This window comes from Poecilia latipinna, unplaced genomic scaffold, assembly GCF_001443285.1.
Source record: "Poecilia latipinna isolate Pla-1442-1.1 unplaced genomic scaffold, P_latipinna-1.0 Scaffold488, whole genome shotgun sequence".
NCBI classification, from domain to species: Eukaryota; Metazoa; Chordata; class Actinopteri; order Cyprinodontiformes; family Poeciliidae; genus Poecilia; species Poecilia latipinna.
The window spans coordinates 413,199-429,932 of record NW_015113104.1 but is presented as its reverse complement, the minus strand read 5'-3'; the positions used below and the strand labels follow the sequence as shown (position 1 = coordinate 429,932).

Below are 16,734 nucleotides of genomic sequence, written 5' to 3'. Positions count from 1 at the left end.
TTTATTAGATTTAACAATGTTTATTAGAGTTAATGTTTATTAGATTTAACAATGTTTTGGTTTCGCCATCGGAGGGCGCTCAGTACCACATGCAACAGCGGGTGACGCTCTGGCAGGCTGTAGGAGTCCGCCATTGCCGAGAGGACAGCTTGTTGCAGCGGATGTTGGGAGCGCTACTGTAACCGCTGTATTTTCTTTTCGCAGGTAAGCTGAGTATTAGAATGTATAGCTCATAACGCCAGTAGCCTCCGATGGGTACGGAATGACAACAAAGGCACTTCAGTATAGCTGCATTACCTAGCTCGATATAAAGCAGGAGTTAGAACCAGGCTAAATTAGCCAGGCTAACGGCTCACGCTTGGCTCGCGCTTATGTGTGCTCGGTGGGTCGGCTTAATAGGGCCGCAAAATGTGTTTTAAACTTATGTATTGTTTGAGTTCAGTTGAGTTAATGAAAGTATGTTGGATGTAGATGTACAGTGATGTCAGTAGAGAACATGTGTATTTGTTGTAGCACAATGTGCAACAGCAGGTGACACTCTGGCAGGCTGAAGGAGTCCGCCATTGCCGAGAGGACAGCTTGTTGCAGCGGATGTTGGGAGCGCTACTGTAACCGCTGTATTTTCTTTTCACAGTTTAAACTGAATAAATATGCTGCACAAGGAGTGACTCTGCCCATCATTTCCTGCGGTGTAACAAATGCATCTGACTTGCTTGCTCTCCCTATGTAATGCTATGGGCAGGCCCCAATAACTAGAAAAATAGCTGTTCCTAGCGAAACAGCCGTGAGAATTCATATTTGCAGAATTACTGCTGCAGAAATGCAAGAAAAAGCAGAGAAAAGCTTAAGAAGTAGAAGAAAGCAGAAGAAATAGAACTTACTTTTCTTCTCCCACAGACTATGTTTTTTTAAAGCTAAGAACTGCAGCTTTGAACAAATCTTAAAATAAGTTATCAAACCTGTTTCAGTCGCAGGGTGCGAATCGGGACCTCTCCCTTTCCTGATTTGACCATCCTAACTGCAGCAGCCTGAAAAGTACAAAATAAATTACATTTAGAGTTCACATATTGTTCTGTAATGGAGCCTTTCATTTTATCCTGTAGGTCAGTGTTTTTCAACCTTTTTTGAGCCAAGGTACACTGTTTTAATTGAAAAAATCTCGAGGCACACCACCAACCAAAAATGTAAACAAAGATACCCTGTAGTCGCCTATATTATATAAAGTATATAGTCATTCTTATCAAAGTGTCTTGAATAGGAATCAAATAAACACAAAAATGTATTTGAAACACATTTTAAATTTTTTATTTCAAATTGCACATAACATGTCCACTTCAAAAATACACCTGAACACCTAAACAGTGCCACAACAATGTGGTGTTAAATTTAAAGAAGTTGTAGAAAACGTCAAAGTGTTTTACAAACTAATCCACAAGCATTCTTTTAGCCAGAATACAGAAAATAATTCTTATTCTGAAAGAAGCAATAATATTTGAAAAACTGAGTGGACAGAAGGACATGAAGTATAAATGGGGGCTCATTCCCCCGGAGGGCATAACCCCTCCAAATGTATGACTGGCCCTCTATGATGTTTTTTGTATTTTGTTCGAATATGGTTAACTTTGTCACACAGCTTCCATCTGTAATGATCACGTTTGGGTTTTTTTTTTTGTTGTTTTTTTTTGAGGAGGGCTTTTACCTTCCCGTCTCTCAAGCCCCAGCTAATTGTCTTTTCCTCCTCTTTAATGTTTAAAATCATAATATTTATCGGGGGCGGTTTGTAGAAGGGCAAGTCAGGTTTGCATGCCAAAATTTTAGTTAAAGCAATCCTATGGGGAAAGAAAAGGAGAAAAACTAAATGTTAATTACAAACGCCATCAACAGTGAACTGTGCCATCTGCTGAGCCCCACACTATAATGGAGGCCCATAATTCTAACTTGCAGTTTACCTGCTGTTGAACGTCAGGTAAACAGCAAGTAAACTGCTATTCAGTGACTGTTGAACTGTTCAACAACTGTTAAACTGATCAGTTAACAGCTGTTGCATTAGTTTACCAGCCGTTTAGCTGCTGCTGCTATTTCGGTAGTAGCTGGCAAACAGCTGCTTTTGAAATATTAAATGTATTTAAATACTACATATATTTAACGGTATTTCAGTTTAACAGTGCAGGCTGCCTCTGTCCAAAGGAGGCTTTGACGTTGGGCAGACACACCGGCTTTAACTTGCCGTTAAAACGGTTCGTCCGTTAAAGCTGAAATACCATTAAAATGTACAAGTTAGACATTTCTACAAATGTAGAAGTTAGTTATTGGATTTATTATTATTATTATTTTTATTATTTTTATTTTTTTCCAGGCACCACCAATTTAAAAGCGCCTGTTAAATCTCACCCGGGTAGCCGTTACAACTAAGCGTTAAAGGCTGTTGGCTGGAACTCTGTGGGCTGGCCTGCTAAACTACCCAGCCGTTTAGCACAGTTAAATGCGCCCAACGCTGACCTCAGGTGGGCGGTTCCCGGCTCCACAATTAGAAAAATGCTGTAATATCCAAGTCTTTAAACAGAAAAAATTCCAGAATTTCCAAGGGAAAAAAGTACAAATTTGTCAGGAGAAAAAAAAAATCCAATAACTGACTTTAACACTTCTTTGAAACATCATGAAGCAAAAATAAATAAATTGTAGCATTCTACTTCCATTGAATAGTTATTCATTTGTTATTATTACATTCACATGAAGCTCGAAACACATAGAAATTAAGCTGGAAATTAAGAAATTTTCTAAAACTTACTTGTCGTCAACACACCGCCGTTGCTGAGAATGAACAACGGCGACTTGGATCGAATGTATTTATAGATGCGGTGCTCACAGCGTCTTCACAGCCTGCCAAATAACGTCTAGAACGCTACAGTCAGGAGCCAGATTCTATGCCCAGTTGGGATTAATATTCTGTTTTCAAAAGGCGAAAGTATTAAATTTGTCATGAAAAAAATCAGCATATATTTGTGGAACACATAAATCAAGAGAATGTTTCCAATTGATGGCACAAAATATATTTCTAAACATTCTTTTATTGTCATCATTTATTCACGTTTTTCCCACATATCAACTGCACTCCTCCCTCTCCAACGTCCACCGGACTCTTGGTTGCTGTCAGCTGTTCTTGTTTGGGATTCCCTTACTTGCTCCGTAATTTCTGATTGGCTGCCTGCAACAGGAGAATACCCCATACACAAAAGCATGCCCGTCTGCATAGGAAGGCATTTGGAGAAATTGTCCACCTCAGAGTCATGGTCACATCTGTACTGACAGCTCTTTTTATTCTTTTTCCCGCACTTATTAACATTAAATTTCATAAGCAGTTCTTCCTAGCCGCCTACTTGAGCGCTAAGACAGTCCTGTAGTTTCATGCAGGAATCCAATTATGTCAAAGTGGGAAGTGTTAAGCTATGAATACATTTTAAATTATGTTTTAGAAATGTATTTAATTTACTGTGTTTTTATTGTCACCAACTGAGTGTGTAACGTGATTCGTGTGATGAGGAGCGATCATAAACGGCAGAGAACAGATTCGAGGTGAGCCAGGCAGTTCTCGTGCCTCATCGCTGGGGGCGCTCATGAACCCAGACATTGTGACTCCTCAACTGCAGAGTAAGAGACGGTAACGGCGAGCTAGCCAAACAGTAGCTGTGCTGAAACAGAGAGCAAGAAAGATGTGGTTTTGAGTTGTACTTTAATGGTTTCTCCCATTGCTTTTAAGCACTGCACGAAATTAGTAATATCTACATTTCTAAGTTTGACTGAGATAACGGAATTATTCTGCGGCGGTGGCGCGGCTATTGATGACATGTAAAGGAATAGCCTTTTTGCCCTCCAGGATTTTACGCATGCGCGAAATTTCCTTATGTAAACAATAACATGCAGGGTCTAGGTTTGTAAATCCGATTATAATTAAGTCGGTGCCTCACCAGCTATGAACCTCACCGCACGTTAGCGAAACAGCCGTGAGAATGCATATTTGCCAGTATGACTGCTGCAGAAATGCCAGAAAAAGTAGAGAAAAGCTTAAGAAGTAGAAGAAAGCAGAAGAAATACAAATAGTTGAATCAATTGAACAGTGAAACAAATCAAAAAACAGAAATTTAGTAGAAGGAGAAATTAGTACACAACCAGACATATTTGAAAAAGTGAAGCTTAGCATAATGGGCCAAAGAAGCATATTTGCAGAATGATTGATGGAGAAATATGAAAAATTTGAGAACAAAGAATAAGAAGTAGGAAAAAAGCATAAGAAAGCTGCAGTCATACATTGTAGAAATCCTTTGTCAAGTAGTGAAACTTAGTAAAGGTATACCAGAATTTAGCTGAAGAAGCAGAAGTTTGTGTGCAACATGAATTATTTGAAAAAGTCAAAAAGTGAAACAGAGCTTTAAAAAGAGCATAATTGGCACAAGAGGAAAATGGTGCAAACCCAGAAATAGTTGAAACAATTGAATAGTGAAACAGCAATAAGCTTAAATTAGCGGACGCATAAAAACCAGAAATAATAAATAATATATTTAGCTAAAGAATTGCAAAAATTAGCATAATCAGAAATTAGTAAAAAAAAAAAGAAAAAAAACCTGAAGAGTGTAATAATAAAAATACCAAAAGAAATAATACAAATTAGCAAAAGCAGAGATTAATATAAAACCTGAAATAGTTGAAAGAGGTGAAAAGTAAAATATATAAATTAGAAGAAACAGAAATTAGTTTTAAAAAATCTGAACAAAGCATAAGAAGTAGGAAAAAAACACAAAAATGCTACATCTATGTATAGTAGAAAGTGGAAGGAGCAGAAAAACATCAGAAAAACAAAAAGAAATGAAATTCTATCTGTCTGTCTGTCTGTCTGTCTGTCTGTCTGTCTGTCTGTCTGTCTTTCTGTCTGTTGGGTGTAGAACAATAGGTGCCTGCCATGCAATGCATGCATATGCATTGCTATGTGAAGGCCCCAATTAAACCTGACCCACTCAGATAATCATCACCAACCTTTGTTTGTTCAGTAGGCATTTCACTGCTGCTGTCCTAAAGATCTGTTAAATGTGTGAGTATACTAACAAATAAAATGATGCTGACACAAACACTAAATAAAGGTGTTCTTGTGGTCTCCTCCATCACTATTTCTTATACCCGTAAAGAGGATAAGGAGTAGTGAAACCTGACACGTACTATTATTTCTGCCTCCCTTTTTGCTTTTATACCAAATGTCATGTAGAACTTAGTCTATTTTTGTTTATCATGCCTCATTAGCATGCATACCCAAAGCAAATGGCCTAACCCCAACTTACATATTACCTGCTTTGCCAAATACCAGCTGATTTTTTTTTTTTTTTTTTTTTGGTTTTTTGGTAATGGGCAGTGGCCTCCGATTGTGACTGAACTGGGAGGTTTTCGAAACGACACATCTTAAAGAAACCAAAAAACATTAACATAGTGCCAGTGCTGGATGTTTTCTTCTAGCACTTGGATTGTTTCTAGAAGCAGTAGAGACCCAAATGGGATACCCAAATAATTTAAATGGGAGCCAAAGGTGAAACCTGCTTTCACCATTTCTCCCAAGAAAAAATCTCAGAGGTCCACAGAAGCAAGTTTAATTGGTGCTTTTTCTGTTGAGTCTATAGGGAAGGACTCTGACAAACACACTCCTCTAGGGGGAAACACCTGAGCTCTGTCAGAGTTTGTTTGTCTTTTAAGTCCCATGGGTATACAACGGGGAAGCCTTGACCTTGTCATCAGCTTTAAAGGATCTGCTTCTAATTTAAGCCATTGCTTTTTTCTGTTTCTCCTTCAGGGCAAGCTGTGGAAAAGGGATTTAATGAGATCTCATGAGAAAAGAGTGCCAGATTAAGTGGCTTTGTTATTTACATAATATATGAAAGCAAAGCAACAGTGACATATTAAATATGCTCTGATGTTAACAAGTTAAGGAGAAGTTTTGATTTATTAAAGCATATAAGCTCATTGAGATATAATGTTCAATTGAAGTTTTTAAAACAGAACCATAAATTTTTATAGCTAAACTCAAACACTGTAATTTCTGGGTTTAGTGAGGAAGAGATGTAGATCTGTGGTTGTCTTATGTGACAACAAGAACACCAAACAACTGGACAACAAGAGAAAAGTTTCTATAAATCTAGTATACAAAGATGCACCAATTCCAGTTTTCTGGCTGATCACAGATCACCGATCTTTAAAAAGTCTGACCTGCCGGTTCTGATTTTGGCCGATACAGATTTTTTTTGTCTGAAATGTTGATAGTTATATTAAAAAAGTCGCAACATTTGGCAACAGTGAAGTTCCTATTGTTAATTCCAAACCTGCAGACATGACCTGGTGGGTTGGTCTATCAGTCAAACCTCTCTCATGGCAGAGCAGAAGAGGACAATGTTTAAATTTTAGACCTTTGCTGAAGTAGACAAGATCGATGGATGAAATCAACTTCACATGTAAGTATCACCGGATCATAGATCTCCCCAAATTAAGGAAATCAGGGCTGACTTATTGGTTGGCTGATTTATCTGTGCACCCCTATTAACCACTAATTCCAATCGGAAATATCAGGTCACAATACTTTTTTGCTTGTTCATGGTCTCTGCACATACTCTAATAATTGAAGGCAACAAAAGCCTTCAATTATTACACCATTACAGACACAATAACAGATATTTGTATATTTTTTGTCTAGAAATCGCAACTGCAAAATACTTAATATCCCTGGTGATGGTGATAGTGTTTACTGTTCTCTAATAAACATCTGGGGCCTTTTCAGAACAGCTGTATGCATATTGAGATTAAATTGCACAGCTGAACTCTCTTTTCTTACTGGGGGATTTCCAGAGGAAGTTGCTTGCTTTTTATTTAATTTTATTTATTTATTTTCATATTTAGAGTTTAAGGGACTGATAAGACTGAAAATGGGACTGAAAAACATGAACAGGAGTTTGGGGATCTTCAGGTCTTCATTTATGAGCCACTTTCATTCAACATCTACATGATCATGTTGTATGTTATGGAGAGTAACACAAGGTGTCTTACAACCCATATGCTGATATATTGTTTATTTCTGTGTCACCTTTTGATGTCTGTGTGCAAAATATTGTTGGGTATACAGGTTTCATCTAGTCACCGCTCGGTTACGTTGTAACGTTAGCCGAGATTAAGCTAGATAAATCAAATACTGGCTAGAATGGATGTTACGTTAGCACATCATAAGAGCAACTTTCTGCTTATCACGTTATATTTGTGCCACCACAGTGTGCGGTGAGACTGAGGTGAGCACATATATCTTTGTGAATAAATATGTTTGCATCTCACACACACTCGCTCAATATGTGTTTGGGCATTGGCTTTTCTCTTTGTGCAACTTGACAAAGTTTATGTAAATGAGCCACATCACCAGCCAAAAACAAAAAGATCTTTTTCATTCAATCATAGCATTTCTAGCAAACACTGAACTTGCTTGGATAAATGACAGCCAGTCACAAACAGCAAATTGTCAAAGGATAATTTTACTAAGCACTAAATGGTCTTGGATCTTCAGTTGCTGGTCATTTCTGAACCATATAGACCCCCTCAGTTACACTGAGATCTGTTTACTCAGTGTTCCCACATTGAAAATAAATGTTTCTTTGAACCAACTTAAAGAAATGTCTAATTTGTTACAACTATTTTAATCAGGTCATTCATATTATGTATTAGCTTTTTATCAACTTTAAAGTTTGCATTATGACAAACTATTCCTGTTCTATATTCAAAATGTCTATGATATGAACTATAGTGGCTGCTTGGGGACAGGAGTCTTAATCAGACTAAGATTACAGAGTCTGACCCAAGCATTTATTGGCAAAACTACTCAATATTTTTCCTTTCACCTGAAATGAAAACCTCTTTTCTTATTATTTTGGCATTCTTATTTTAAATGGTGGTCTCTAATAAACCTCTCTCTCTTTTCAGTATGCAAGGATCCTCCATACAAAGTGGAGGAGTCTGGATATGCTGGATTCATCTTACCTATTGAAGTTTATTTCAAAAACAAGGTAATTTTAATAAGATCAATTATGTGAAACTTAAGTCATCATTTTGAAGTTTGGATTTAATCAGATGCTGACTTCCAAAATTCTGCTTTCTGGATTTGTCTGTGCCTAAAGAATGTAAGTTGCAATTTATGTGAAGAATTGAGTTTATCTGTATCACTAGGGTACATATGAAGGCCTACTACATCAATAACAAATTTTGCTGGACTATAAATTGCCTCAGAAATTACTGCAATAAATGATGGTATATTAATGCAAGTACACCTGCTCAAAGATTTTAAAAAATCTTTAATTTCTGAAGAACATTTAACATTAGACCTGGAAAACATGTTAAATATCCCAAATAAACGAACAAAACAACTGAAACAATAATTAAAATGGAATATGAAGCCTCTGTAACAAAATTGCATTTAAAAAAATATGAATCATTCAGCTTTGGCAGGGTCCATTATTGAAAGAGGCAATATTTCAATAATTTATTTTTGATTGTGCATTTCTTTTTGACATTCAGTTTCTACCTCATATATCTTCCTTAGTGTGTATTAGTTAAGACATAATGTAATAAATCTGATCATAGATGCATACTTTGCAAATATTGAAAACAAAATCCTGGAATGTCTAACAGGTGGTGTTTATTTTTGAGAAACAAGGTTGTTTTGTGTTGCAGTTTTCTGCCTAGGTCCCTCTTGAGAATGAGATCTATATCTCAACAGGGTTTACCTGGTTATTTAAGGGGGAAAAAAGATTTAGCACTCTAATGCAGTGTTTTTCAAACTTTTTTGAGCCAAGGTACACTGTTTTAATTGAAAAAATCTCAAAGCACACCACCAACCAAAAATGTAAACAAAGATACTCTGTATCCGCCTATATTATATATATAGTCATTCTTATCAAAGTGTCTTGAGTAGGAATCAAATAAACACAAAAATGTATTTTTTTTTTATCACATTTTACATTTCTTATTTCAAATTGCACGTAACATGTCCACTTCAAAAATACTCCTGAACAAGGCCACAACACTGTGGTCTTAAATTTAAAGAAGATCTAATCCACAAGCATTCTTATAGCCGGAATACAGAAAATAATTCTTATTCTGAAAGAAGCAATAATATTTGGGAAAGATTTCACTGTTACAATATGAAGATTTGCATGTACAAAATGTCAATATCTGTATATTTCACCCATCTAGTGTGAAACCTGTGCATGTTTGGATGAAAACAGCCGATTTCTGGCAGAAATTGAAGAAAGACAAAGCTCTTCCTCAACAGCTCTCAGTCTATCTCTGGTTTTAGTTTTTATAGTAACCAGGCTTGAGAAGCTCACTTCACACAGATATGTTGTAGGAAATGGACCCATGTTCTTTCTAACTACTGCTGAGCTTCACTGTCTTTTCCATCACTGTCGTCACAGTCTTGCTAGATACGATGCTCTCACCGCTACCTGCAACATTCATGCATCACTAATTCTCTTGTTTTAATGTAAAATGCTCTGTACCTACTGCCATCTAGTGGTTAAAAAAATACATGATTACGCCGCTAGCCACTACTAACCATGGTTTCGTTCACACAAAGCTTAAGTGCAGCGGCTTTATTTCCCTCCTGTAGTGGCAGCTTGACAGCCCTNCAAAAGTGGCCCCACCTAACGGGGAAATAAAAAAAAGCTTACCAGCGGTACAAGATTTCTTGCTAAGAACCATTGTTATAGCAATGCAATTATTAACCAAACACAAATGCTAAGTACGTTCATGTCTGCATCCCCACTAGTATTTTAATAAAAGTCCTGTAGCAAACTCAATTTTTTAACAACTCTTCCAGAACGAATTGGTGAGCCCCACTTGAACTGGTTAGTTTCCTGGAACAGACAGCTTTAAAGCATACCCATGCATTTTTAATAGGTCTGAGGTCAGAGCCATTCCAAAGGCTCACTTTTAACCCTCTTTATCCATTACAAAACCACTTATGGCGTGTGTTTGGGATCATTGTCCTGTTTGAAAACCCAGCCATTTCACTGTTTCAGATGAACAGCTGTCTGGCTGTTCATCTGAAGTGCATTTGAAGAATTTGGGGATAGCGTTCCCTCATTATGTGATCCCCTTTGTAGAATTTGCCATTTCCCTTTGGAGTGAAACAGGCCTGCAGCATGATGCTACTACAGCCATACTTGACATTTGGTGAAATGTTCCTAAAATTGAAAGCCTCTGCTTGATTCCCCCAAATATTCTGCCATGGGCTTTTCTTTTATTGAAGTGGAAGACCATTTTATTACTAACGGTCTCCCAGTTGTTTCTTATTCAAAATTTGTTTATCCTGGTTTGTTCTCGAACATCCTTTATTCATTTTTGTTTTTGTGAAGATGACTGAGTTAAGAGGCTTGAAGCTTAGATACAATTAAGTCTTCCACCAGGAGTAAGGTTCCAAAACAGACATAAATCTGACTTTGGAATAGATAAAGCGGGCGGACATTAAGCTTCTAGAATGGCTCCAATATCAACCCCAATGAAAACTTTTCAGCTGTTCTCAAAAACCAATATGATGCTAGGAAACTATTCAATTTAAATTATGAAATTACTTTTGGAAGAAGTGTAGACATTCAGAATAGGTACATATGGACTGGTGTTAGTCTATTGTTTGTAATCGAGCCTGAATTCAGTGCTGCCATCTGCTAATGCCATGCCACGATGGGTTGATTTACTAACAGCAAAAGGACTCCATTATTATTTCATGAATATACCATGCAGCACATGAGCATACTTTTCAGGAAGCTATGTTAAATAGACTTTTTTCCCCGTTTTCTGGCAATGTACAATTAATTATTTTTTTTATTTTTTTTAATTTTTTTTATTTTTTATTTTTTTTGAGAAACAGAATTTTAGGTTTGTATTGGCTGTTATCAAAAGAACCACAAAAGAGTTTCCTTTTGTTAATTGCTCAAACTAATTAACTATTCCCCTGTATTCAGAAATAACTGAGATCTATCTAACATCCACCTAACTCAGAGTAGGCCACAGCAACTTACTTCAGAAGTTAAACCCTGGAACTTTTTGGTATTCTTCCAGTGAGTCTAGCATTTGCCAAGATTTGCCAGTTTATGCCTGCTTTACTGTAGGTACGAAGCTCGATTTTAATATATCGAATCCCCTGCCAGAGTATGATTACTGCCTGTTTTAACAGCTCCGCTGCTAGTTTTAGTATACTCTACTGCTGGCCCATTATTTCTGAATATCAAAAGTTTGAAAGCATGAAAGTATTATTTGTGCAACATTTACATTGTGCAATGTTTTAAAATGACTTTGTTACGTAGAACCAAAACTGCATCTCGTGTTAAACCAGCATATTTTAAAGGCTCGCGTGCATGCACACTTTTAAACCAAAAACATCAAATTCGAGAACAGTTTTAAAGTCGTAATTTAAATGCAGACTTTATATATATATATATATATATATAGCAATGTGTTATGTTTTTAAATAGAAATTTAACAGCATGTGAGCTTATTCTCGAGACAGTGACGTTATGGCATCAATAAGGACAAACCTCTTTATGTTTTAAGTAACTTTTGTCATTCGCTGACCTCAGATGCAACAAGCCAACATTTCCTGCTGCTCCTCAAACTTGTTGCCTTATTAACAAGTGGCCCTGTGCACACACAGACACAAGCAGAGAGTGCAATCCCTGGTGTGAATGACTGATATAACTCAGCAACGTTTAGTAAGAGGATGGAACAGGGATTACGTTGGCATCCACACCATGTCTGTGCTTCTCCATAGCCTACTTGCTCTCTCACTTTCCTTGCTTGGTTTTGCCTCTAGTTGAATGCTGGACAGCAAAAGCCTGGCTGAATGATTCATTGCAGTGTGTGTGTGTGTGTGTGTGTGTGTACTGTATGTTCCCCTACGACGACAGCAGACTACTTTAGCTCCGTTTTTTTGTGTGAGCGAGTTTGTGTGCGTCTCAAGCCTGCTATACAAGTTACACAACCTCCGTTGCAGTTGGATTGGCTGTGTATTCGTCAGTCAGAGAGAGTAGTCTTCCTGCATGGAGACGGTAATGTGTTGTGTGCACTGCTTTTGCTAGGCTGAAGTTAGCTGGAGGCTTTGTGGCCAAACTCAATATGTCAAGGTCCCGTCCTCCACCAACTCCCCCGACATGCAGCTTTTACATGATATTTTTCTGTGTGAGCACTACTTGCAAAAGTTGCCTGGATACAGTGTTTTGGGACCACAAAGCTATTTGTTGAGTCTGAATAAATTAAGAAGGTCAGAACTTTATTTTATTTTATTTTGTTCACTGAAGATATCGGCATAAGATAGCCAGTTTAGCTGACACTTCCAGGTAGCCACAACTTGTTCCGTGAAAAAAGATGAACGAACACAGAAACGATCAGATTTTATTATTAAATGTCAACTTTGTAGGAAAGGGAAGTGTAAATCATTGCAGATTCAAAACTTAATCTGTCTTTATTAAGAGAAAGTATTCAGTTAGCAAATTCATCTGGGCTTGATTGAGAGAGAAAAACAGGAAATTATAAAAGGAAATAATTTACTGGCTCTCTCCAATAAAAAAACAGTTTGGGGTCACTCTTTTTCTGAAAAAGCTTACTGTATTTACTCATATGTAACAAATTAATCAAGCTGAATGATTCAAAACACAACTTTTGTTCCCTCTTAAATGATGCCACATAAATAAACTTATATGGATACATTTATTTATGTGGGTTGAAAGTCTTGTCATAATCTCTCTTCCAAGGCAAAACAGTTTATTCTGCTGCTGATTCTTGCTTTGTACAGTTTGACTTGGATGATTGAGGTTAGTGGAGACCAAACACATTGGCAATTTAACGATTTATTCAGTTAGCAAATAGGTGTCTCTTCAGTGTGTTGAAGAACCATACACATCCACAACAGTCTGGTACTTCCTCTCATGCTTGGTCACACAGTGCTGGGATGGTATATCATTACTCAGTCAGAGAAAGCGGTTTTGTTGGTCAGTCTGCCATGAAAACCAGGATAACACCAACTTAAGTGTTCAATAGGATTAAGGTCAGATCTGTAAGATGGCCGTACCATGTGAGTCTCTGATTATTGGCATCTTGGAAGATGGAGTTGGTCCATAAGAGGAGAGAGAAGGAATTATAACCAGTGGCAAAATTTCATATTGATATCAACTTTTCCATGAAACTGCCTTAAATGATTATGAATCTTGGCTCCACACCCATCACACTGCCTTCACCAAACACTTCCTGGCATGATGCGGAATCATAATTGTTTCTCTTTGAAAGTATTCTACGTATGTTTTACTGGAACCAAGACCTTGGGGCAGACCCAGAGCTTGGCGAGAGGACACCAGAACAAGCTTGGAGGTGCTGCTGGCAGCAAATCAAAAACTCATAGACCAAAGAATCAAGAGCCAAAATAGCAGACTTTTAGGCAGATTAAAGTTTTTCAGGGCTGAACTTAAACTTGAATGAAGAACCAAATAATCTCATCTCTTGTAAGACGCAGTGTTACAAACAATTGGATTCTTTCATTATCACTGAAGCAAAACTCAAACATTCATCACTATAGTTTTGGAAAGGACACCAGGTTCTCCTAGTCAAGTTCTTCGTGTGGAATTTTCCTCCACATCATTTCTGTTTCATTCCCATCGTTGCCATTTTTCCAACACTTGTGGCATCTCTTCCACAAACATGAGGCTATCATGCGACCAGGTCCTCGAGTCTGTTCGAACATCAGATGATCTCCGAGCACCAGCTTGTAGCCATCCTGATTCCAACCTCCTTGTTTGAAGACAACTTCAACAAACAGCCCTGTGTCAAGATGACGTAAATTTGGCTACAACCGAGGGCTAATCTGCCCCGCCACCCCTGCTCCCTGCCCACCCTTTCCCCCACCGCCTCTTTGTTGTTTCACAGAGCTTTCTAAAGGCTTACAATTTAGCAAGAACCGATTTGCTGCGGCCCTGGAACGCTCTGAAATTCCTCTCTGCGCTCCCCCTCACATGTGTAGATTGTTTACGGAGACGAGGAATTCTGGAGGGACGGTGGCCCATGAGGGGATTTGGTTGCGATGGTTACTAACCCCTGAGCCGGGTTCCGTTTAGGAGGAAGGAAGCCAGATCAGATGCTGACAGAATAAAATTGTTCTTATGAAGGGAAAGTCAAATCAGTTAGAAATTTGTGTGCGTTTTCTCTATTTGTCTGTTGTCATTTGTGCAGTGAAAAGAAATTGGAATGCTGTTACTTTAAGAAATGGTGGCCACCCAATCAGGGATGTGCTGATTGAGTGTCGGCGTCATTTTGATGTTACCTTTGAAAACGGGGATCCTTTGGCTTCAGTATTATAATTTGTAGCATTTAAAAGGCAGAATTAAATAATATATATATATTTTTCATAAAGTAATTTGTTTTCATGAGGTTAAAATAAATTAAAGGCTTGTTACAGTGTTTTTATTTTCTATACGAATGCAGTGTGCAATGGTGATTAAGTAATATGAAATATTATATAATGTACAAGTGAAAAACACCCCTCCAAGAGTAACATTTACACATCTTTTTTTTAGTTGTCTTAATCAAAGAATTGTGAAGCACTCCTAAGTGAACTGTGCTTGAGTTTTGAGTCTGGGTCGTAGATTTGGACTCTTTGTTCTGTTCCTCAGTGTGATGTTGAATGTGTAACTCTGCTTCACTGCCGTCTGGGAGTGCAGTTGCCATGGGTGTGCGTTTGTGTCTCTGCTGGAAGGTTTCAGTGGGTAATGCAACTCAAAGTCACTTTTAGAGGATGAATACAAGGATCCAGCATTTCTTTGGGCTTCAGCAAGATTTCACCTCTGTTCACGCAGTTTACTTGTCAGTTTTCTTTTTTTTTTTTTTATCAGCTGAATGGTGTAGAAAGCAGCTACTGCGTATGTCTGTGTGATAGAAGGAGAGCTCACAAAGTCATTGGATTTTCATAAAGCTTTTGTTTGTTTTTTGAGAGAATACGAGAATGCAATGACTGCTTTATTTGGTAATGTCTTATATAAGTAAAGATTTCTTAAATACTCTTAGTTCTAGTACACTAGACATCCCTGTGTAATATTTTAATGTGTTGATTATTTCTTCAAGATTTCAGATTTCTTTCATATTTTGACTTTTGCTTCTTTTTATACTTGTTTTAATAGAAGAGATTTGGTTGATGCTTTATTTTTATTTTTTTTAATTATTTTATTTAACCTTTATTTAAGTATGTTGAGAGCAAATTGTCATTTCGACAACCTCCTCAGAAAACATTAGAACATCATACAGCAGAAAACAGTAGACTATCAAAAACCAAAGGGGGAAAAAAAACAATCAACAAAGAAAAAAAATTTAATGATTCAGGTGTATTTCGGCTGCTGTTCAGGTGATCGTCACTGAAGGTTATTAACGTAGCAAAGACCAATTTTAAATCAGAACTTTAGACAGTTTGTTGCTTACAGCTTGCCTATTTTAATATATGCAGCTAATTATTTTAACCGTTCCAATACCAGATCTACCTTAAAATGCATTAATACCCACAATGGGAACATCCATGCCATTTGGGTTATGACTACAATATGTTTTTTTTTCTCCTTCATTTTACATAAATTCGGAATTTAATATAATTTATTCATTCTGGGTTTTTTTTTTTTTTTTCGCAAAGCTTGGGTTGTTTTCTGTAGTCGAATACCTAAAAATAGAAACAAGATGGTCGCTCTTTAATTTAACCATAACTTTACCATTTCTAGACAGAAGGACATAAACAAGGACTAGGTTGGGTTTGGAGCTCTTGACAAATTATTTTGTTGGATGAAGGGCAAACTTGGCTGTTTGCATTGTAAAGGCCAACAGTCTTAAGGCTGAGATGATTACTCACACAATCTTCCTCGAAAACTCTCTCTGTTTGCTCAATGACTTAAGTTGAAATAACAGAACAAAAATTAGACACGACAAGCTACTTCCCATGGATAAAAACATGGAACCCAGTGACGGTGTTAGGCAATTTTTATTTGGATTTAAAAAGCTGCACCAATTTTTTGATAGCTTCAAATGAGAAGTTTTTTTTTTTTTACCTGCATGCAAAGTTTTTGAGAAAAACAAACAACAGAACAAAGTACAAAGAAATTGGGGGTGCGAAATTCAACTTAAAGGTAGCAATTTAGAGGCATTACTGTGATTAACAATAAGACGGCGTTAAGTTAATTTGAACTTTGTTCATCAGTTTTGAGTCTGGCCCAAAAGAGAATGTGTGAGCATCTAAAATAGCTGCTAAAAATGTGCAACAGCTTTTGCTCACTTTTTTTAGTCTTTGCACACCTTTTTGCACCTGATACATTCAAGACAGACAACAGTTGTTTTTTTTTCCTGTGCATCATATCTCATCTGTATTTAATGTCATCGAACCCAGCTGTTTAACTGGGTATCTCTTCCGTTTGCATGTTTAGTGAAATCAGCAGTAATCATCTCAAATTCCATCTAAGTTAGAATTTTCTGTCAGTCAAAAGAAAATTAAACTATATTTCCTGTTTGTCTGTGTTTTACGCAATTTGCTTCCCTTCACCTTTTTCCAGATTTTACACAGGCCAGGAGAAAGGGAATGTTTTCTTGTCATTGTGATTTGTAAACTCCAGACGACCTCTAAGCTAATACAAGAAGACATTTCGTGTGAAA

The 16,734-nt window shown here is 37.2% G+C and overlaps 1 protein-coding gene across 3 annotated transcripts in view; it reads left to right on the top strand.

The window, feature by feature from the left end:
- Nucleotides 1–16,734, top strand: part of pde8a (phosphodiesterase 8A) — a 71,589-nt gene that overhangs the window by 30,229 nt on the left and 24,626 nt on the right. The gene's annotated exons all lie outside the window — the stretch shown is intronic.